This window comes from Apteryx mantelli, chromosome 17, assembly GCF_036417845.1.
Source record: "Apteryx mantelli isolate bAptMan1 chromosome 17, bAptMan1.hap1, whole genome shotgun sequence".
Classification (NCBI taxonomy): Eukaryota; Metazoa; Chordata; class Aves; order Apterygiformes; family Apterygidae; genus Apteryx; species Apteryx mantelli.
This window is the reverse complement of record NC_089994.1, coordinates 19,875,663-19,897,954: the sequence shown is the minus strand read 5'-3', so window position 1 is coordinate 19,897,954 and position 22,292 is coordinate 19,875,663. Positions and strand designations below refer to the sequence as shown.

Here is a 22,292-nt window from a genome sequence, read left to right as displayed (position 1 = left end):
TCGTACCATCGAACTGCAGTGGAGCTACATGTCTGGAAAAGTAGGAATGCTTCCTCTCAGAAAGCTTTATTTTCATTATTTAGGCTTAGTTAGACGTGGAGGGGGGGAAAGAGAGGCCAAGTGGTCCATGCCTGGAAGACTGCTACCTGTGAGCTTTTACATGATCTGGAGTAAGCATAGATCCTAAGGCTTAGCCTCAGTTCTTGGTGTTAGGGCAACCTGCCTCCAGACGTTACCCTTTTGTCTTACTTACTTCTGTATGTTAGAAGGACAGCTCACCATGCCTTTGGGCCTCTGATGTGCCAAATTTCGGAACATCTGCCATGCCAGACCTTGGCACAGGACAGTCCAGCTGTCTTTATTTTCTTTAATTAAAGGAGTATCTCAGGCAAGCAACTTATGTTTTAGGAATGCAGAAGAATCCAAGCAGTTCAGCTTCAAGGAGAATAATAATTCTATTTCTTGGAGAATTTTAAGATTTCAAAACTCAGGCTTTTCCAAGTCTGAGCTAAAATTTAGAAATTATGGTTTCTGAAAAAAGGAAAATTCCCCTCCTTTCTCAAGGTCAGTTTTGAACCATAAAAACATTGATTTTCAATCTTTGTTTTGTATTTTGGCATACAATACAAAATAAAAACTTGACAAAAAGACTGGTTCTAATACAAAGTTACAGGTGCTTAAAATTTTGAGGGTTTTTTTTGTCTTCCAAAGGAAATTGGTCAAGTTTCAGAAAGGCATTAACTTTTATCAGAATTACCTAGTGTGGTGGACCATATGGTTATGAAGAAGTTTTCCTTGGCATGTTGACTGCGTGCTTCAGTCGGCAGCCTCGGGCTCTTGCACCTGCTGCCTCAGTACACAGCTCCCTGCAGTTCCTTCTCAGACTACATCAGATGGGGTGTTGGGAGGGGGCTGTCGCATGTGAATGCCGGGAGGTAATCTATCTAAATGGCTGAGTATGGGAAGAAGCAAACCAGCCAGGTGCACTGAGGCCAGTGCTACGGGTTAGGTGTCCCCATTGCCTCTCCAGCCCTCTGGCAACCAAGAGTTACAAATTCTGGGGAGCTGTGGTTATTGCCTGCCTCCAGAAACCTTGGGGAGGTGTCCGGCCCTTTGGTCCTGTACCTGGTTGGACCCTGCTTGGAGGGGCAGGGCATGCCTCTAGAGCTCCTGGCCATGTAAGGGCTTTAGTATGCTGCTTGTAGAGCCACAAGAGTTGGCTTCATGTAGTAAATCACAGGCTCTGTAGTTGTCGAACTCCAAGCAAGACCTTGACCTTGGAATCACGCTGCTGGTAGAGGGAACTCACCCGGGGTGACTGGCTACTCCTCTGTCAAACTTCTCCTGAGGTCTGTCCTTTTGCTGTGCACAGCCCTTCCTGCCCTTGGTGTTTGCCTTCAGGTGGGTGGGTGTGGGAATTGTGAGATTTTCCTTTGAAATACAAGGATTATACCTGCTGCTCTGCCATTATGGGTTAAACTAGTCAGCTCTGCATTGCTGAGCATGAGCCGTGTGTCACTACTCCTCACTGAACGCTAAAAGCATGGAAAAATTGAAACTAAACCAGTAAAATTGGCTGTTAAAATCTGAGTGCACATAAATATCTAGGAGGTTCCAGATGATGGCTAGACAAAGGCTGTGCACTGCTCATCATACTGGTATTAGTATTTCAGTGGGGTCTTTGTCCTCATTCACACTTTCTTCTTGACTTGCTATATTACCTGTTTTCTTATATACAATTAGGTACCAAGTGCTGTGCTGGACACTGCCTTTGATTTTGTGTATAAAGTATTTAATATCATAGCGCTATGACTGAGACTTCTAGATACTGCATATAGTTAACAGTTTTTCTGCTGTTTTTCCTATTGGATGTTTGGAAGAATATGTGTAATTAAATAAAATGGGCCTCTTTGTCAGAACTCCGAACGCTGTGCTTCAGACAGTTGCAGCAGAACTGGGAAACTGATGTGGCATTCTCATGAAGCTGCGTGTATAAATTTGTTCTCAGTATTTTTTTGTCCATCAGGCGATAATACTATATGCAGCATTTCTGTCAGGCAGTATTTTCTGTGTGAACGCAGTCAATCTGCTGAAAGGTTTGCTCCAGTGCGTCTCGAGGAGCAGTTCTGAGGAGACGACTCGTGTCAGTATACAGCTGAAAGCTGGGCTCGGATAAAAGACAGCAGGCACCGGTTTGTGAAGCCAGGAGCTTACAAGAAATATTCCAAATTCAAAGAGGCAGTTTCATAGTTTGTGTTGTCAGTCATGTTTCTTTTTTTCCCCAAATATACTTACCTTCCTACCTGTACTTACCAATATGCTTACCTTCCTATTTAACAAGACTGTTAAATAAGGTTCCTGGAATTGGCATCCCTGTCGCCTTGGTGAGAGTGCTCTAGAGCGCAAGGGCTGGGCTGACTCCTCTGGCTTCACTTTTTTCTGCCCTGTGCTGTGACCAGTACACCTTGTGGGGTGCTGTGAACTGGTGTGAGCCTGTTGGGTTGGAACCGGATGAGCACATGTCCGGGTGACAGGATGGTAGGTGCCAGCCTCTGATCTGGGCTAGCTTCCTGCTCTCCAGCTGCTGAAGAAGAGCACCAGGACTAGCTTCAGACGTGTTGTGGCGTGGCACTACAGCAGGCGCAGAATTGATGGGGCCTCGTACGCACGGCACGTCTGTGGGTCCAAGCGCTCTGGTCTGAGCTTAGCCTCTGAAGAGGTGACGGGGTGAGCTTTCATCTCCTGCTTGCTTTGGATCCCACCCATTAAGCGGTTCAGACCCAGTCAAGTGTCTTGAAGCGTGTTGGATTATCACTAGCTTTGAGCGAACAGCTGCTGACCCAGAATTGATTACAGGAATAAATTATTCAGTGTGTCTTATTTGGGAATTTAAAGGCTTCATGGTGAAACCTACAAAACAATATTATGTCTTTGACATTCTGAGGTTTCATTATTTTGTCTTCAATTATTCACTAAGCCTGCCTGTTCACCTCGCAGCGCACTGGAGCTGCAGGCTGATGACAACCAGCAGACAGCGTTGCGATATCACTTTCTGCTCTTTGTTCTACTGGCTTTTTCTTGGTATCGTTTGAAAGAAATTTTCATGTTGTCAACTGTCTTAAGCCTTTTGCCCCAAGGTTATTCAAAATTTTGTGGTTCGCATAAAGTGAAGAGGCCATACCCATCCCTATTTTCTGGAGATTTCCCCAGCAAACTGTAATTATTATTAATTTGTTCCTTCCCTAGAGGTAAATTTTAGTTTTCGCCATGACTGCATTTGTCGAGCAAGAATGCTACAATGAGACAACAACATACTGTATTTCAGAAAATCTCCTGTGGAAATGCCAAAATGGAGGCCAATAGAATATGAAGTTGCAAAAAGTGTTTAATAAATGATTTATCTCCAGAAGCACTTCTGACAAGGTTTCTGCAGATTATATGTGCCTAGCACTTGAGGGCCTGCTTGATTTCTACCTTTTTTGAGAGCTGAAGTCCCTCACTTCCCTTACTTGAAGTGAGGGCCATTTGCATAGTTGGCCTTTACCACATAGTGTTTAGTTAATGAATATCAAGTGGAATCGTCAGTACTGAAAACTAAATGGTGCTGGTTTTATAGGGGCAATTACTGTACCCATTAGTCAGGAGAGAATTAATACTTTAGATCATTCTGTTGCTGTACAGCTTCAGTAAACTCAGATTTACTGTCCTCTAATCATGACTTTGGCACTGGGAAAGGAGATGCTTGGCTTTCTTTTTCAGAATTCCATAGTCCTTAGCCTCTGGAGGTGTGCATGATGCCTGTTTGCCAGGCATGTCTCTTTACATGGTGTACAGGGGAATTTTACTATCACCTGGCACTTGCCTGCATCAGAGTCCAAATGTGATGAATTCCTCTTACTTACAAGCAACTGTGACATAAGAATGCACCTCTTCAGGTTTGATGTATTTGCAGCTGCACTTGCATAATTTTCAGTTGCTGTGGTGTCCTAACATTATATACAGTTATGAGAAGACAGTCATTTCCTTTGCATCCTGCACCTTTCAGACTTCTCTCGCTCACGAAGTTTTGCTCCGTTGCTTTGCCTTCCATGAGGCCCCTCATTCTGGGAATAGTCCATTTGTTAATAGAAAGAACCAAGCATACACTTTTTTTTTTTTTTACTCCTCTTTTTCTCCAAGAAACTTCTAACCATGCCCCCTGTGCTTGAGCCCATCCCATGCGCTGCTGCACGTTTCAGTGGTTGCCTGATGATTGTGCCCGGTGCAGTGGCTTGTAGGTTTACTGCAGTGCAGCTTATCTGCAGTCTGGGAGTGACACAGCGCTGGTGAGGAAGAGAAAAGAGTCTGTCTAGGACACTCCACATACCCATGAGGTGTGTGAGCCAAATACCCTGTCTTCAAGGGATAGAGCAGTTACCAGCGACTCTCACTGAAGTTAAAATTTTTGGTCTTCATTGAGTAGAAAGAATTTTTAAAGAATTACTACGTCACACAGGTCAATAGAGAGTCTGTTTTCCAAAGAGACCCCAGACTGTGTTTGCCAGTCTTAAATAGGAGTACGATAAACAAGAATTTGAGTGAGTGCTTAAGATTAGAAGCTTACTCCGAGTGTAATCACCCATAGTTAATTCTCTCAGGTGTCTGGACTTGTGCTCTGCAAGCAGGAGAGCCCAAGACCAGCAACAGCCACCAGCTCTCCCCAGCTCTATTTCAGATTGTAATAGCAGTTATTTGGAAAAGTGCATTTTACCCTTCCTTTCTCTGTGAGTGTCACAACAGAACGTTGTTAATGTATATGCTGTGTTTTGGTGTGTGGAAGTTTTAGTGCGTGGAGAATGATTTTAGAAAGGAGAACCAACATTAATATCATGAACTCACCACCTGAAAGAGGGGAGATTCCTTCCTGTGAATATGGACTAGTCGAGGGTTGTACAGAGAAATGTCTTCATTTCTCCTGAGGTTACTTGGAATCAAAAGTTTGAATAAGAGCTGGATTCTCCATACAAAGACATGCCAAATGCTTCAGACTTTAGAATATTTTCTTCCAAGCCAGAACTTCTGAGAAATAATGGAGTTCACAGAGTATGTGCAAAAGACTGGAACAGGTCTACACATAGGCAGCATTTGCATTCTTCATCGTCACTTTGATAAATTCAGCCAAATGAAGAACGGAGGGAACATGTGAGGAAGGAATAGAGTCGGCCCTTTAGGGACTTGCCCTGAGCAAAGAGCTTGGGTGTGTCTGTCATTAGAGACAAATTCAGGTATAATCTTTAATCTCTTAAATTCAGGTATAATCATTCTCTCCTGCCCACCCAAGTTATCTGAATACATACAGTTACAGCTTGAAGATGCAAGATGTCAGAATAAGGATTTCCATCCGTTGAAAGGAAGCAGGAAGTCGCTTGGGACTGAAGCTGTTTGTATCCTCCCTGGAGGAAACCTTCTTGCTTCTGTACTCCTGTTACTTTTGGCTGGTGCTTTTGGGTTTACAACAGACACAGGTGAATAATTTCTTAAAGAAAAAGTGTGTTGTTTCCCAGGGAAGCCACATTCAAGAAATGGGATCGATGAGATATTTGATGGGAGACGAGGCACTTCCATGGGACTGAAACAAATCCTAGTGAGTTTAATACCAGTGCTGGAAATCTAGACGGTACTCTTGCTCTTTGCCTACAGGATTAGATGTTCTTTACTGGCATTTGTAATTTCAGATGTTAATTTCCTTGTGATGAATAAAGGAAGGTAGATTTCGTAGTTTCTGATAGCCTAGTGCAGACAAGGTGATGTTTTGTCTTCCCAGAACACAGAGCCGTGCAGCAAGGGAGACGTTACCTTCTCAAAGTTATGGAGTTGGATGTTGGGATGGGTGCTCTTTTACTGCTCTGGGTGGTCCATGCTCCAAAGTGCAAGTGGATCAGTCAGGTGGGTTATTCATGCCTTAGCTTTTGTAACCAGTAATGTGAAGCCTGTGGGGATCACAGTAATAACTAACTCTTTGTGTTAGTTCCCATTCCTCAGGTCAGTGCTGATGCGTGGAAGAAAGTGTAGTCTGTAGTCCCTTAGCAGTTCAGCTTGAACGCCAGCGAGAACCAACTCAGTAGGGCTCCTGTGTGTGAAGGATTTTGCAGTGCAGAGCATGAGAGTAGCTATTTTTGGACTTACCTGTTGTGGCCCCCCTGCAGAATGACACCTAGTCTGGAGCTGGTCCAAATACTCTTCTAATAACAAAACAGAGAAGTGGCAGGGCAACTAAAATGAAGCAGATGTTTAGCAGGGAAATAATTTACAAAGGATCAGTTTGATGGTATCTCTTGACCCTTTCAGGGCTGTTCAATAAAAACTAGCAGTTCCCATAGCAACAACTAAATTACTTGGTGCTTCAGAGATCTGTGATAAAGGAGGCAAGTCATTATAAGGAAACACAGAGTTGATATTTCTCTCCTTTGCCTTGCAAGAGTAATGATCTGGCAGAACTTGCTAAATATGATGCCCCTCCTGAAGAATTTTTCCCACGTTCACCTTATCCAAAAAGATTTGTAAATTAAATACCTTTGCAAATTTGATTTCCCCGCTTTCCCCCTTCATCAGCTTTGTCCTTTTATGGCAGCCAGTGCTGACTGAGCACAGATGGGGAGGCGACTGTGAGCCAAGAGGCAGGAGCCTGTGTTTTGCAATGGATATTTGCTAGGCTTCTCTATCACAGTCCCTCCTGAACATGAGATGCTTGTGTAAGGCACTTGGACCAGCTCCATCCTGTATGGGACACAGCAGCCACCCGCATGTGAATGCATTCTAAGTCATTGTTATCTTGTGCCATTAGTACATTTCATCTTATTTTTGTCTTCTATTTCGTTGGCTCTTGGAGCTTGTGAATGTTGTGTCTTTCACCTGTTTCTGTTCTGTGATAGGTAGCTCAAGCTCAAGGAAGTTTTTAAGATGTAGCAGTGGAGATGTATGCTGGGGAAGTGTACATAGGGCTTGTTTACCACAAAGGGCAGCATAATTCTAAATGCTTTAAAGGTGCATTCCAGCACTCTTGCATCTCCACGAATGTTTGGTTGTATGCAGAGCTGTTGTGTCAGTGGAGTATGTCTGATGTATGTTGGGAAGACCACCTGTGTTAAAATCCTGAAATGCCTGTTTGAAATGCTATAACTAATCAGTTCTTTTGACATTTGAAGTGCTTTTTACATTTGGTATTGATGACCAAGTTCACCTTACTTTACAGTTATGAAGGTTTTGAGTCCTTTGGATAAAATACAACGGTAAGATAAGAGACCCGACTATCTAACCCTTTTTTTTTAAACTTAGAACTGTTGCTGCTTTCATGAAATCTCAGAGGGCTTCTGTCAGTTTTTACTCTTATGGTGATTGCTGCACCTATCCACCTCTCTGTGCTAACAACACTGAAGCAGATGTATCCAGGTGAAAATGAGGAGTAAGTTTGCTGGCCTCTTTATTATTCTGGATGACCCCCAAAGTCCCCCTGTGCTCCTTCAGCGATTGTTCAGAGACTGTAATTTAGCCAGAGGCTGGAAGAAAAAGACAGCCAAAGAAGCTTTGTGGAGCTCAGCGCATGTGTACTGTACAGAAATGCTGAGCTGGCACCTCTCCTTCAGCCTCTGGTTTTCATTTCCAGATAGGATGCTCCGGGAAGATGACATTTAGTTTCCCAGTGTTCATTTGAGCCGTGCTGTTGTGGTGTTGAAACCATAAGCTGATGGTAGCATGTATAATTAGTAACCTTAATTTTCTTGTTAGCCAGCCTTCATCAGATCATCTTTTACATGTCAAAGTTAAGTTTATAAGATGGTTGACAGATAAATGTTTGCCAGGTGATGTGGCCAGACTCAAAGTCATGCTGTTGAAAGGCAGGCCGAGCTTCTGCTGTGATAATTTATCCTGATAGTTCAGTATTCTGAACTAATTCTGAGCCATATCATTTTGGCATAGACGAAGGAAAACTACAAAGCTATGGAGGATTGCCATGCTACTTTTACATTTGGCAACAGTAAGAAAATTCATTGTAGATACACAAATGAGAATGGGATGTGGTAAATTATAACTATTCCAAGCAAAAGCCAGAAGGTTGTTGAAAGAACTCCTTCGTAGTTGCCTGAAATGCAGCAACCTGGAAGACAATTGGACAAAAATAAGTTTTATCTTCTGTTACCTCTTCTAGCTAAACTTTTTAAGTAACATTATTTCTGTCACAGAAAATATACAGGATTTTCTTTTACAGCAGAATGCTGGTTTTGAAAAGAAGAAAAGAAAGGCAGAATGTGCCCTTCCAAAGGGTATAATGTTCACCCAACAAATGCTTTTAACAATGTTTCCGTGACCCATCTAGTCAATCTTATGTTTTCTAGCAGTTTGATATAACCATACCAGTTTGTATAAACATGCTTCCTATTGTTCATATCTGTCTCACTGCCTGACTTTTGATATATATCAAATGCTGTATTACTTTGGGAAAGTCTGCTGTTATAGTCTAAATCTACATTCACAAAGTTATACTGATATCATCAGTTATTTATGTGGAAACAAAACCTTGTGATTTTGAACAACTCCAGCGCCAAAACAACTGGAGATAGAAGTTTGTTTGAGTTTGGAAATAAGCTTGAGTTTAAAAAAAAAAAGGCTTTTGAGTGTTCCAGAGATAACTGGCAGAGTTAGTAGTGTGTGGGCTAGAGCTTCCCTCTGCCCCCTTTCTGCATGTCTGCGTGTCTAACTGGGCTGTCTTAATGTGCTCTTCAACTTACCTTGATTTAACGTTATACATTTACAGGTGATAGCCTGTAAATGCAGGTTAAGAGTAAATCCTAGTGTTGATTAAGAAATAAATCATGACAGTTTTACAGTTTCAGATGCTAACTTATCCTGGTTCTGTTCTTGAGCAGGTGTTGTTAATTGAGCTGCTAATTGTCATTCAGAAGTGATTATTTTCACTAGTACTTAATAGACTTAGTAAAATGAAAGCTTTTTTGGAGCCAAAGCTCTTAGAGCCTTGTTTGGAGCCTTTTAAGAGTTGCCTGTTGTTGAGTCCAGATTCCTGGTCCTTCCTGCAGGGCGGTTCATTTGCTTCGTGCATTCTGGCTGCATTGCTTCCCCAGGCCAAAAGTTGCTTGTTCGTTCTTAAAACTGAAATCAAAATGCCAGGAATGACTGTGGTTTGGCTTGAAGACTGTTGCCTGTGCACGTAAGAAAGGAGAGAAGGGACATTTGGCTGATCTTCCTTTGAAAAGTGTATTCCCAGAGAACGTTATCTCTATGGTGTGTTCTGTGATTGTGTCTAGTACTTGTTTCTCCTGATTTTCTACTTGCTAAATAGTTCAGATCTGACTGCAGACACTAAAGCAAGAGCAGAATCAGTTCTTACTCTTCCTGAGTTGAGACAGGTATACGTTGTCTAAGATTGTGCTTGTTAAACTCTTCTTAAGCTTATCTTTAATGATAACTGAAATAAGGCAAACTAGGCTGAGACTTTGCTGTTTCTGGGCATTTCCTGCAGAATCTTTTTCTTCCACTCTTTTCTCTGTCTCCAGTGGGAGCTAACCAGTTGGGCTGGTTGCCACCAAAATTCACTAGTTAACCGCCTTGTCTCTTCATTCAGAGTTCAGGTATCTGATGTCAGAATGACCCAGCAAGAGAAACAAGCACCCTCATACTAAATTTGAGATTTGGAGAAAACCCAGGGATCTACTAGAAATATTTGGAAAAAAAAAAATCAAGGAACTGTTTTCCCTGCCTGTGACTTTGAAAAAACATTATACGAAGTCAAAAAAATATCCACAACATCAGCTTTATGGCCAGTGTAAGATTTCTAGTGTGGGATTGCATTAAACTCGGTGTTTCTTTGTGTCAGAAATCTATGTTATTAAAACAGCTTCTCCCTTTGCAGTCCAGGTGAGCAGCCATGATTTTCAAAGGCACTTTAGTTACCTTTGTTGTAATGTTGAAAAACAAGTAGAGAGAAAATCCACTGTAACTAGAAGTCTTTTCTCTGAGGTTTCCTGTACAGCTAAGAGCTAAGTCACTGATCTTTTTATCACAGCTGAATCTTGCCAGACTAGCCATTCTTTGCAATGACTTAACTACTACTTCTGCATAATTACCCAATTTTAGCCATCTGAGATCTGGCAGGATTCAGTACTCAGCTTGGTTAAGTGTCTATAAATTGTTAATGTCCTCAAATATCTGCTAATGTGACTAAGCAATCTGTACACCAGGAGGGCCTTACTTTCCTTTTGGGAATAGATGACTATTGAGGCTACTAAAGAAGTGAGCACACTCAGGGGTTCAGAGAAAAAACAGCTAAACCCCACAAAGCCAGAGAAACCTGACCAAAAAAAATGTTTTACTGGTTTCAGGACTCAAAATAGAAGATGGCACTTTCTGGCTCCAAATTGCTGGTATGCAAGTCACTGTATTTGCCTTCCAGCTGTCTTGATTTTAGTAATCCCATTTTATCTCAGCTTACCTCAGTGTGGACAGGTGTATGCATTTCCAAAATGACCCTAATTGGTCAGAAACCTCCGACTTTGGCAAATGATCTTGAAAATGTAGCTTATGTTTTTGTCATTTGAAATAAATCTTTGGGTCCAGCTGCAAATCCGCTTTTCTCTAACAACGCGGTGCCACTACGTTGCCGTAACGCTGGGCAGTGTAAGGATAGGGAGTTGCCTTCCCTTCCTGCTGGACGCGCCGCAGAAATGGCAGCGAGCCTTGCAACCCCTCGCCCTTGGGGGAAAGGTGAGCTGGGCTGTGGAAGTGGCATGCGCCGCGGGCTGGGGAGCGAGGTTGAGACGGGGAAGGATGCGCCAAGGAGAGTCGTGCTGCTTTCAGGGACTTTGCAGTTTAGCACATTTAAAACAGAGATTTAAAACAGAGATCATGGTAGAAAAGAAGATTTGATAGGAGATTAAAGCCTGGGAAATGGTTACGTTTGTGTCTTGGAGAAAAAATCCTTTCCGCTCAGATCTGCTTCTTGAAATCGGAACTACAAAAATGTAAGTTTTCCCAATCCGCAAAGCTGCTTTGACCTACCATGTAGGGAGAGAGCCACCATCTCCAGAGCAGCCGTGTTGCCCTTGTGCTCTGCAGGAGGATGAGGAAATTTGTAATGTGTTCGCTGAGTCCACTAAAGCGTGAGGGATTAAAGGCCTTGCTGGTGTTTGGGGATAGTATCTGCCTTCAGCAGAGTGCATTTGCTCAGGTTTGGCGCTTCCATTCGGCAGCACAGAGTAAATCAAACTGTATTTGCTTGGTAAGAAGCTGTCCTGCATGACTGCTGTTTGCGGCTACTCTTATACTTTACTTTGTTTTGGATTTTAGAATACTGTGCAAGTGCCACACTTCCATTTAAGATAGCAATCAGACACTTCTGAATTCTTTGGTGGAAATTGATACTGGAAGAGCAGGGGTCTCTTTAAAAAAAAAAAAAAAAAAAACAGGCACATGTTACTGTCCAAAACAGAAGTTGCGGTAGGTGGATGGAGCATCTCTGGGTATTTTTCAGTGAAAGTTTCTATGTTTGTGGGTTTGTTTTACTAGCAAAATCAGTAACTTGGCCTTTCTCTTATCCACATGCATGTATATTTATAAAATTCTTCATCTCGAATTAAATGGTGCTTTAAGTTTGATTTGGGTGAATTGAAGTTTGAATGATGCTGATGATTGAAAATGTAGTCCAATGATTTAAATTAAAACCACTCATCAGCTGCTAGCCACTCATGCTGTGTAACTGAAATAATGCTTTATAAAGCAGTCCTGCTAATATTGACCACAAGAACTTAGTAGAGTTATTGAGCGGATGCTAACTTGAGCTAAGTGTTGCAGGGAAATAGAGTGTATGAGAGAAACAGCAGAAAGATTGGAAGAGCAGAAACAGAAGGCAGCAGATAGGTCCTAGATGCCTTGACAGATGTGCTGACAGAAGGGATTGGAGAAGAGGCTGAAGGTAAGAGAGGAGTTTCTGGCTGAGTGGCAGCTGAAAGATACTAGAAGGACAAGGGCATCTGTATCCTGAGAGCAAGAAGGGACCTGCCTGAAGGAAGACCAGAGAAGAACTCCTAGTTCATCCTTCTGCCCCAAAGAGGGATCGTGGGCTCGTTGGTCCTGCCAGGCATTTGTCTCCCTTGCTTTCTAGCTCTTCCATAATGGAGACTCCATAGTTCCCTGGGCAACGTGGTCTTCAGAAAGTTTTTCATACGTGTTTGTTGCAGTAGGTAAAAGGCAGTAGTTCCTGTTCTGTCTGTTACTAAGGTAGGAAAGTGATGTTCTCCTCTTCGCAGCAGTCTGTTTGTTTGACTCTTACGGTGTTTCCCATTAGCCTCCTCCTCTTCAGAACAGTGCCAACTCATTAAAGGTCCTCTGGTTATTCTCGTAACTGTCCCCAGGGTCCTTTTCAGTTGGTCTCTGTGTGCTCTGGAGTGCAGTGCCCCAAAGTGGACCTCTCTTAAAAGTTTTTATGTCAATTTCAGTGGAAATATCGCCTTAATAGAAATAGCATGAAGTGACCTGAAAATGCCCAACTACACCTGTGTATGTTTGCCAAAGAAGTCATTCCCTGCTTGCCAGTTACATCAGCTGAAAGCACTCTGATAAGCATTTCCTATTGTTTTTATTTCTCCCTCCCCGATCTTGTTCATGTGTTTTTGCAATGCGTTGTCCAGGCGGGGTGTTTTCGCTTACTGGCCAGTTCGTAAATCACCACGGTTAAGCTGGGCTAATGATATCTTTTCTGCTGTTCCATAATAGGTAATGTTTGCATCTTCTGAGGCTTGTGGTGAATGCAAGGTATCTTAATTTTTTTTTTAATTGAGGGATATTGTAGCTCCAGCTAAGCAAGTAATGGTGTACACGCGTGGTTACGATGGAAACCAGACACACTACAGTTCAACGCTTTTCCTCAACCTGCAATGTTTGTATCTACACTTATGTCTTAGGTCTCTCTAAAATTGGGGTTCTGATGTAATTTCAGAAAATAGAGTTTAAGTTACTGAGTCACTCCCATATTTTTAATGATTTAATTTGGGCTTTTTCCCAAATTTGTGGTTGAAATGTCTTCCCCCCCCCTCCCCTTTGCCCTGTCACAAGGGTGACAGGGATTGTAACAGATCTGTCTCCCTTCTGGTATTTTAGGTGCTCTGCCATAGGAAGCAGACTCGCCTGCAGGGTGTCTTGCACCCGCGTACCGTGACGCTGAAAGGAGGCTTTGCCTTCAGGCTCTTGCCAGCGTCTTCCCGCGGGCCTGCCGCTTCGCTGCGCCGCTGGAGCTAGGCGCTGCGGGCTCCGTTCGCGGCTGCAGAGCGCGCCGGTAACCGCGTGGTGCCGCGCGCTAGCGGGAGGACGCCTAGCTGCAGTTAATGCTGCCTAGTAGAGCTGCTCTTCTGGAAAGCACAGCCTCATTAACGCTGATGAAACCATCGCAGTGTCATTTATTCTTCTGTCCAGACTCCTAGATTTTGGTCTGGGAATTCCAGATGATGCTGTACTTGTCTCTGCGCCTTTCAGCCTTAAACACAACAGGTCGATTGTTCTTTCCTCGTGCTGTATTTTGGCATCAACAGACTGGTTGTTAGTCACCTAGAGCACTTTTCTCCACTCATGGCTAATTCTTCCTATTAAATAAGGCTTAGTAGTTTTAGCTGATGAGGTTAGGAAGATGCAGTTGAGAGGTGAAAGATGCGCTCTAGAGAGGAGGATCTAGATTGCAGCTTGTTTATAGAGCAGACCTGGAGCAGGCAGGAGTGAGACAGCAGCACTGAACTAAGAGAAAAGCTCTGCTGTCTACTTTTCTGCTAACCAAACTAAGCAAAGGATTGACTCTTCATTACTGATGACTACATTTAATTCAGGCGGGAAAGCCATCTCTGCACAGTCTCCCACTGTGAAAGCACACTTCCAAGAATAATTAAATGCTCCTTGGATAAAACAAAGTATGATATTTTGCCCTCCAGATCCTGCTTTTCTGTACAGGCTAAGTGGGACATGGGGGACTATCCAAGTAGTGTAGTTTCTGTAAGAGATAACTTGGAAACAGGGGTAACATATAAAGAAGCTGTGCTGCAGAGACAATAATTTTGTCAGATCACTGCTCGTTCTTTAGGGTAAGTTAATGTTAGTGGTTCAGGTGCCAGCTGAGTGTTTGGACTGTGAAGGAAAATTGTTATCTAGGGTGCAACTCCAGCTTTGAAAGCAGGAGTGTGATTCGTATGGCCTACAAGCAGTATTTATACATGTGCTGCATGTGTTCTAAATTACAGCACATTCTTCCCTCTCCCCACATTCCTGAAATCCCACAGCAGAGATTTGTCCTGTACTTTTCTCTAAAATTTGGCTGTAAAGCAGTTACAATGGGAGAGGAAAGATTCAACCTGGTGCTTGGCCTTAAGAAGCCGTAGTGGCTGTTAGAGTGTTTTTGTTCTTTTCTTTAGTCGCACACGTTGTGTTCATCAGATGCTGGCTCGGCTGGCGTGGAAAGCTGCGAGGGAGCTGGTTCATGGACGCCGAACCATCCCACGCAGTTTGATGGAAATATCTAACGTACCAGCGTTCTGCAGATGCAGGACCGGGCAATTAAATGCATCATAGATTATTCATGCTATTTTTGGCATCATCTCTGGATCCACAAACCAAGGGAGTGTTGTGGAAAAAGCTTTTCTTATATTTGCCCTTTCTGTCCAGGTAGCCGGTTGTCCAGGGTCTACAGCTGACATGAATATAGAGGTGTTTTGAATTTCCTCCCTTGTGTGCAATGAAAGTCTTTGTCTAAGACTGAGGCATTTTTTTTTCAAGTTTTCCATGTTTGTTTGACAATTATTTACTGCTCCGAGTTCTTCTGATACTGTTCCAGTTTCGTTCTTCTGTCTCTATTATCCAGTTACAAACTGGCCAGCAATTCATTACACAAGTGAGCCGCCCTCTGAGTGTGACTTTGGTGACAAAATTACCACGTGAATCCTGGTGCGGCAGCGCGGAAGGGGCTGTGCGGCGTCGCGGGACCGGCCGCGGGGTCCCCACGTGGGGCAGGCGGAGGGTCTGCGGGGTCCCCACGTGGGGCTGCTCAGCGCGGCCCTGCCCCACGCCGCGTGGGCACGTGGACGCCTGGCCCGTGGCAGAGGCAGAGCCCTAACGCGCGGCGCTTGCTCACCACACTCCTGCGGGCCGCTCGCTGCCAGCAGGATGTCCCGCTGGATGCTCTAGGAGGGTTAGCTGTCGTACACGCTGTCTTTCGTCCCTGATGCCCTTCAGAGGGGATGGGCTCCTCCAGAGAGAGTCGGGGCTCTTGTTTTCTGCCTGCTTGTCTCAATGTGTCCTAAAGCAGCCGGGTGACAGGATACTTTCAGAGGACTTCTACATGCCAATTAATCCTCCAATTCTAACTATTTTAAAATAATTATAAAGAATACACCATCTTGTCCGGTAAAAAATATAATATGGACTACTGTTAGAAAAGCATTTGTGCCCTGATACTAAATTTTATTCCAGGAGCATGAGCTCATGCTTCAGACATACACGAGACCATGGTAAGGACTGAGCTCCTGCAGCTTGTTCTTCCCAGCTCTCGCGAGCGTTGCATATAGCACACGCTGAGGATATGCATGATTTATTGCCATGGATTCTACAGGGAAATGGGTATGAGCACAAAGAGTTGTACCAGAACCTACTACAGGTACCGGTACAGCATGAATATTTGCTGTAGAAGCTTAGGTTGCTGGTCCAAAAAATTAAAATATATTTTGATATTTATCTGGGAAGAAAAATACCAGATTGTCTCTGACTTTCCTTATTGGACTTGCTTTCATATGGCAGAATCTCGGGAAACATAGAGGAAAGACAAGAAATCCCATTCATTTATGTAAATGTTGTTTCTTTGTATTGTAATTTTATCTTTATTGTATGTGTTTGTATTACAAACCAGCTACAACTGTTCTGCCTAAAACAGTTCATCCATATCAATATCAGAAGAGTTGATGAAAATAATTTCAGATCCCTTGTTAATAGCAGTCATTTGAATGATTGCATTTGCATTCTAATCCTGTTTGATTGCACATGAAAATCTAAAATTCATGTTCTAGACAGTTATTTAGATGGGATCTTACACAGCTTGACAAAGAGGATCAAAAAGCTAACGAGCACACTTATATTTACATTGTCTGGGCACTGCAGCATCTGGCCCCATGGCAACTCCTAGCAGAACGGGATAGAAATTTTCCTCATGCTTTACATGGACTGTAATAAAGGCAGATGAAAAATACTATCCTGTATAGAAACTACGGTGATCAATAAATTGAGCAAAACAAGTAGGACTTGTGCCTGGAATTGCAGAGAGCGGTGATGCCTGGCAGGGCGGACGCTTAAACTCAGTCCCAGCCCAGCCGTCAGCCTCCTCCGTAGACCTGGAGCAGCCCACCAGGAGCCGCAGGTCGTCTTTCGCATTCTTTTCTTGTTCGTGTGATTTTTCTGAATTTCAGCTGAGGGTAGAAAAAGCTCTAAGAACTATATTCTTGCCATGAAAATATGACGTGTTTTAGTTAACCTGCATTGATACAGAACAGCAGGCATGAGCTTGATGTTTGCATTGGGCTTCTTGTGTTTCATTGTGTCATAACTGGAGGGTGTATTTGATAAATCCGGAAAAAGTTTACTGTGTTCTAGAGATCTCGTCTGTCATTCTCATATACTTACCCTGTCATTTCAGGTTATATCAGACTGGGAAAAATTAGCACAAAACTGTAGACAATGGGATACTGATGCAGCTTTAAACTATTGAAATGGGTATGTGTATTTATACTACAAATGCTCTTTTAAAAATGCATCCATCAGTTCTGCTGTTTTCCTTGGTGTCCAGTAGAAACACAGTTTAGCTGTAGTCAGCATAGTAACTGACAAACGAGAGTGTTGTGATTTTTGGATTAGATTTCCTTCTTAATGAGCATGTAGCCATTTTAAATCATTTGGTAGATTTGGGGCTTTGAATAGAACAATACTGTTATTTGATAATTACAAGTTCATTAACATATTAACAGATTTAAGGCTGTGGCTCAGACCTGTATTAGAAGATGAAAATTTGCCTCTACCAGGAAAGTTGCTTCTTGTTCAAGAAATATTTCCGTGCAAAATATCTGAAGGAAATTAAAAAGAGTGAGAGACTGATGGAAACAATGCCTGCAGTGGAATGAGAGGTGAAGGCTTCGAACCATCCTGAAAAGCATGGGGTAAAAAGGAATCTCTGAAAAAATGTAGGGGGGAGGACTGTCACCTTGTGGATGGGTCCTGTTTTGGGAATAATGCAACTTCAGGTTGGATTTGCTATCTGAACAGCCTCTGTTGTGGGACAGTTTTCTGCACGGCTTTGAAGTCACAAGTGCCAAACGTATTTTGCAAGTTGAATAGTGAGGATGATTTATTTTTGTTTCCAGAATATCAGCTGTGCTTTTGATGATATTATGGATAAATAGCACTAATTGTTCCCTGTCCTCCTTCCCAGGCCATCCCTGCTTGGCTATATGAAATCTGTAAATTGACTGAAGTGACGTTAGTTGCCCAGTGGACTGCAAATGACTGAGTGCATGAGACTGCAGTATGGTCTGATTTCCTGAAACAAAAAGTGCATGGCTGTGTGGGATTACTCACTAACAGCCTCTCCCACATAGAGATCAGTGACTTGATAAAATCGGCTCTTTGGTAAAGCTATTGTTTACCTTTAATCCTCTTCCCTTCCAAAAGGCTCCTGCTGGTAATGCCTTATCCCGGCCCTCACTTCTCACTCCTGAGATTGGAAGTGGAACCGTCAGTAGATGCGCCATGTTAGGACCAGTAGGTTGTGCCTGGAGGATTGGGTGACGCTGCTCTAGTCAGTGGTATGCTAGTGAATCTGGGGTTAGGAATAGGTGAGCATATATTTGATCGCTAACACAAGGAGAGGAGTAAATAATTCCCATTGAAAGAGATTTGTCTAATGCAAAATTTCAGTCCAGATTATCCTTACAGGTATGCCAGAAAGATGGGTACGGTGAGAACTGTTTAGGTTTGTTTTTATCTTTCTGTAATACAGTGAATGGATAGTTTTAGTGCTGGAATATAGACCAGTTCAGGGGAACAGCTACAAATGTTAAAGCTTTCCCAGATTAATGCAATGATCTGCTTACTTAGACCCTGCTTCGCCAGTGGGAGATAGAGGAAGAAAAGAAAATTTTAACTTTGTAATGTAAAGAACATCTTCCTTATTCTCTTTACTGACTGTATAAATGTGAAAGCTAAACACCGTGTGTTAACATAGATCAACCAAGAAGGAACGTGTCATGTATATATTGCAATCCCAATGCCCAGTTGGTTTTTATGCCTGTTAATGTATATTTTGCTATCTGTCTGTATTCAGATCTAAAACAAGCACTTAACAATGCTATAATCTCCTAAGGTAGTATGAAGATGGCAGAGTGTTTGCAGTTACTGGGCCTCACTTTGTTCTTGGTGAAGGTATGTTTGTAGTCATCAGTTCTGCTGCTTTGTTGTTTATCCAGATTGTTTGCTTTAGATGAAACAAATCTCAAGGCTTTCCAAATAACAGAATTGCTGCGCTCTGTCCATAGGACTTGGGAAATGTGATTCTTAAATTTGTGTGTTTAGTTTTAAGCCTATATTTTTGAGGAACTAAGGTTTATGAGGTTGCTCTCAGTCCTTTCATAGTTTTTTTTTTTTTTTTTTTTTAATTCTTTGGCCAATTAAAAGATGTAGGGAAATGCTGAAACATCAGTCCTAATGTTTTGTCAAAGTTGGCATTTGAGTAAATGTGAACTCCTGTGAATGCTGCCGGTGGAAAGCAAGGAAACGGTGACTGTTACCTACTCTTTTTGCTAGCTCTTGGCCAATTAGCTCACACCAATTTCTTGGCTGGCCAGGGATTTGCTGTCCCTTTTCAAAAAAAGTTCTGCACGCCGCCACATCGTCCCAGAAGCAGGAGCCTGCAAAGGGGAACCGCCGCCTTGTGTCTGCCTCCGGGCTGCCTTTGAGCCAGCCTGGGCGCGCATCCACGTTAAAGTAGCTCCGCACCTGAACTCAGAGACTTGGCAAGGGCAGAGTTGCATCTGTGGCATGGGTGATCCAGAACTGCCTAAAATGCTCTGTGAGTAATTATTACCCTGAGTTAACTTTATCGGGCTGTCGTGGCACGCGGCTGCACGCATGTGCTGATGGAGGCTTTGATCAGACCGCAGGACCTGCGAGGCCAGACACTCCCCAGCTGTTGCATGTGCTGCCACATCTGGTGCTCAGGACATTTTGGAGAAGAGTCAGCACCATTTGTTTGAATATTAAGGGGATCAACCTGAGACCTGGGGAATACAATTTCAATCTTCACAAGAACTGCAGTGCGGACAAATTGCATGTATATAGTGCATCTTCTGAGCCTACATATGTAAACTACTATTTCTAGAAATGATCAGTGCTCCCAGCAAGTTACTGTCTTGCCTCCATCTTAGTTTAGTGTGAAATATTTGGCTTCCACTGGCGCAATGCAGCAGGTCCCTAAGAAAAGAGAGAATTAAGAGGTTATTTGTTCAGAGTAATTTTTTAACTTGCATACTTGCAGAACTCTTTGCAAACATGCAGAAGCTTTGAATAGTCAGTCCTGGATATTCAAATATAATACAGCTGTTGAAAGAAGTTTGAAAACCTGTAATTTCTCATTCTGGAAAAGTGAGAGTCTAGAAGTGTTCTGAGTGCTGGAGCAATCATCAGCTACTTTACAAACTGAAGCATTGATCTGTAATTTCAGGTAATTCTTGTGTTCTGTAATAACTTGCCATTATTTTGCATATAGTGATCTCTTTGTCCTGATTTATGCATTCAAATATGTGTTTACTCAGAAACTATATTTGTTTTCATATGGTTAAGTTAAATCTTGGTAGTCATATTGTATAGATAGTTTTAGCTAGGCTGAGACTTCTGTATATATTTCCTGATTTTAAATTTTTATGTTCTGCAGCTATATATCAGAAGCTGAGCTCTGTGAAGCTGCTCATAAAGCAGTGTTCGTTTACCCTCTTTCATGGCGGTTTCCTTACAAAATCGGCAGTCGGGGTACTCCAGGAATGCACTGGCACAGTGCATTCGCACTGGCAAGGGAAAGCTCCTCTCCCTCCCCAGGGCAGGTGCTGACCAGGAGGCTTGAAGCATTGCTGAATGGAGGGGGGTAGTAGTGTAGTAAGTGTAAATTGTTGGGAGAACAGAGATCCCTTCCTAAAGTCGTCATTAGCTCCTGGCTAAGGGAGTGCGAGGGGAGGAGGAGAGGGGAGAATCCCTCAGTGCATCCGTCAGCAAGGTGCAGAGGAGTTATCTGCAGTCTTTAAATAAGGGTTTTTTTCCTAACGGAGAAAATGGACAAAGTTTTTCTGCCCTGATTGGTCCAGTTAGTTAAGATGACAGTTGCATAATTTGAAACCAAAGGAAGCTCTTTGGGGAAGTCGGGGCTGGTGCGGAGCTTACATGTCTTGAAGTCCGTGTACGATTATCCTTTAATTGGCTCTTTCTCCTTGAAAACTGTCCCTGGATACAAATGGAAACCCTGAACTTCACATCTGTTTGCCTCAGTGCTCTCACCTGCAACTTTACTCATCGTTGCAAGGAGATATAAAGGGAAGGGGAACTTGATTCATTAGTGTGTTTATGGCGGATTGAAAAGTCCTTTTGTAAGGTGAAACTCTAATATTGTGTTGCTGTTATTAAGGATTAGTACTGCCTCTAGGGATCTGTGTACAGGCATGAGGCAAAATCCAACCCTGCTCAAAAAAGTATATGGTAAAGGGCAGAGGTAGAGATGAGAAACAAAACTGATTAGAGCTCAAAAAAATCTGTCAAAAGAATGAAAACTTGGAACTGACTGTTTTTGAGAGAACATAAATATGAGAAAGTAAGATAGAAGTATGCATAGGGAACAGATGAAATGTTCTTATTTACCTTGACCCATGATTTCAAGAGGAAATAAAGGCTCAATCAGTGCAATTGAGATGTAAGACAGAAAATTAATAAAATTGTATACGATTAGCCTATTGAATTTAATGCTGAAGCATAGCATAGTCCACAAAAGAACTGGGTGTCAGCATTTAATAATAAAGTTGCAATTTTTTTCAAGGGAATTCAAATCCTTCCATTGCAGGTTGGATCTGGAACTGAATGAGAGTGTTTCTTGGACTGAGATTAGCACGTATCCAGCTTCCCAAAGGTCTTCTAGCTTTGGGGAGTGGATGGGGTGTGATGCTATCTTCTCTCAAATAAAGAAACTACAATAAAAATGTGTGAGGTTTTTTCTAATACTGCAGTGTTTGTGTTCCTAGAAAGTATTATGCAGAGATTTGAAAAATGAACAGGATTGTTCCAGTCTTTGAGGATAAAAAGAGCCACAGGTTAGAAAACACCTGCTGTTCCTTTCTCCTGTCTTCAGCAACACATCATTCTCTTGCTGTTTTAATCTTCTTAAAAGGAATCAATAGGTTTTTTCTTACCTGGGATCACTAGTAAATTGATGTCATTTTTGTTGTAGAGTGAGTACTTTTCTGATCTTCATCTAATGTGATTAAAAATGTAAAGTTACTGAGATGTGGGTGGATTCTGTCCGCATCGGGATTGGAAAACAGTTCCTTGTCTCATTTTCTCAGCTGCCGTTGCTGCCTCCCTGCCTTTCCTTTTCCTTTCCTCTTCCAAAGGGTGATTCTCCCCATTTCCTGTTCGCAGCTTTTTCCCTCAATATGGTGTCTTCGTTCCAGTGCAAAAATAACTTGTGAATGCCTCTTTGGAGAGAAAATAGGCTAGAATGCTCTTTTTGTATTTTGTTAAAGGGCTCCAGAGACCACAATGTTTGGAGAGTGTTCTGTAAAAGCTTGCAACTGGGGGAGGAAGGGACAGAGGGGTTTTTGCAGGAGAAAAATTGGCCAAAATCTTCCTTCAATTGATATTAATAGCATTCAGAACCCAAAAGAAAACCCTGTGTTTGTATTCAAATTAAGCAGCTTCCAAGAGAGGAATGGATCCAGGAATGGATGTGGGGAGGGGAAAAAAGCTCTTTCCAGGCAGGACAAAGCAGGATCCCGTGGAGAAGGTATGGTACTGAATTGCAGGCTCTTGCTTGTACGTCTCCTTCCCGACTTGTTTCCTTCTGCAGAGCTCTGGGGAGGAGGACTGTTTTCTCCACGCTGTGAGGTGTGCTTAGTGCTTCGTAAATACAAATAACCGAGTGGAAGGGCAGTTACCGGGAGATCGGTCTCCCTGTTGCAGCAGCCGGTGCGTCC

The 22,292-nt window shown here is 42.7% G+C and overlaps 1 protein-coding gene across 1 annotated transcript in view; it reads left to right on the top strand.

Moving 5' to 3' along the window:
- Window positions 1-22,292, top strand: part of TTC28 (tetratricopeptide repeat domain 28) — a 238,031-nt gene that overhangs the window by 123,982 nt on the left and 91,757 nt on the right. The window lies entirely within an intron of this gene.